The sequence below is a fragment of the Mandrillus leucophaeus genome, unplaced genomic scaffold, assembly GCF_000951045.1.
Source record: "Mandrillus leucophaeus isolate KB7577 unplaced genomic scaffold, Mleu.le_1.0 Scaffold325, whole genome shotgun sequence".
Classification (NCBI taxonomy): Eukaryota; Metazoa; Chordata; class Mammalia; order Primates; family Cercopithecidae; genus Mandrillus; species Mandrillus leucophaeus.
In genome coordinates this window covers 1,803,141-1,804,867 of record NW_012103421.1, presented here as the reverse complement: position 1 = coordinate 1,804,867, position 1,727 = coordinate 1,803,141, and the positions used below count along the sequence as shown (strand labels likewise).

The window sequence follows — 1,727 nt, the reverse complement described above, 5'->3', positions numbered from 1 at the left end:
AAATAAATAAATAAATAAATAAATAAATAAAATAATTTTTTAAAATTGCAATACATAATTTACACAAAAGCAATGCTATCACCTCCCCTGTGTGGGCTCGGGAGAGGACTGGGCCATTCTCCTCAGAGAGAAGTGGGGTGGCTCGTAGGAGGGCAAGTGACTTCCTGTAACAGTGCATCTCACAACGTCTGGAATGACTATTTTAAAAAAGAACAATGTGTCATCAAAGTCCTTGGCCACATTGTAGAACTTTGGGGGATGCTTGCTCCAACTGACAGCTATCACCTTCACCGTTCCAGTTTTTAAATCCTGAGTCAAGCCAAAAACAAAAACAAAAACAAACAAACAAAAAAAGCATGCCCATCTTATCTTGTTTTCCACGCAAGGTTTTGTCAAGAAAGAGTGTGATGCGGCTAAGTCACAGTCCGCCTAGAAGCATTTGCGGTGGATGACGGAGGGGCCGGACTCGTCATACTCCTGCTTGCTGATCCACCTGTGCTGGAAGGTGGACAGTGAGGCCAGGATGGAGCCGCTGATCCGCGCCGAGCACTCGCACTCCAGAGCAGCGATGATGTTGATCTTCATCGTGCCGGGAGCCAGGGCGGTGATCTCCTTCTGCATCCTGTCGGTAATGCCAGGGTGCCTGCTGGTGCCTCCAGACAGCACTGTGTTGGCATGCAGATCTTTGCGGACGTCCATGTCACACTTCATGAAGGAGTTGAAGGTAGTTCCGTGGATGCCACAGGGTTCCATGCCTGAGGGGGAAATGAGGGCCAGCCTCAGCTTCCGCAGCACCAAGGTTGGAGGGTCCCAAGGGTGACCCTCACGTGGGCAGGGCCAGCAGGGGGTCTCCACTCACTCAGGAAGGAAGGCTGGAAGGGCACCTCGGGCCATCGGAACCACTTGTTGCCGGTGGTGATGACCTGGCCATCAGGCAGATCGTAGCTCTTCTCCAGGGAGGAGCTGGTGGTCGCCGTGGCCGCCTCCTGCTTGAAGTCCAGGGCAACATAGCATAGCTTCTCCTTGATGCCACACACGATCTCCCATTCGGCCGTGGTGGTGAAGCTGTAGCCATGCTCAGTGAGATCTTCATGAGGTAGTCAGTCCAGTCCCAGCCAGCCAGGTCCAGACACAGGATGGCATGGGGGAGGGCTCAGCCCTCGCAGATGGACACCGTGTGGGTGACCCTGTCGCTGGAGTTCATCACGATGCCAGTGGTATGGCCAGGGGCATACAGGGACAGTACGGCCTGGATGACCACGTACATGGCCAAGGTGTTGAAGGCCTCAAACATGATCTGGGTCATCTTCTGTCTGTTGACTTTGGGGTTCGGGGGTCCTCGGTCAGCAGCACCGGGTGCTCCTGCAGCTCGTTGTAGAAGGTGTGGCACCAGATCTTCTCCATGTCATCACAGCTGGTGATGATGCCATGCTCGATGGGGTACTTCAGGGTCAGGATGACTCTTGCTCTGGGCCTTGTCACCCACATAGGAGCCCTTCTGAGCCATGCCCACCGTCACGCCTTGGTGTCTGGGGCTCCCCACGATGGAGGGGAAGACGGCCTGGGGGGCATCATAGCCCGCGAAGCTGGCCTTGCACGTGCCAGAGGTGCTGTCTATGACAAGCAAGATGATATTATCCATGGTGAGCTGGATGGGTGTGGACGGGCAGCAGGTGTGGAGGGTGGCAGGTGTGGAGGGCGGCAGGTGTGGAGGGGGCAGGTGTGGA

At 55.0% G+C, this 1,727-nt stretch overlaps 1 pseudogene; it reads right to left on the bottom strand.

Moving 5' to 3' along the window:
• Positions 1–51: 51 nt before the first annotated feature.
• LOC105545334 lies at positions 52–1,645 on the bottom strand (annotated as a pseudogene).
• Positions 1,646–1,727: the final 82 nt, after the last annotated feature.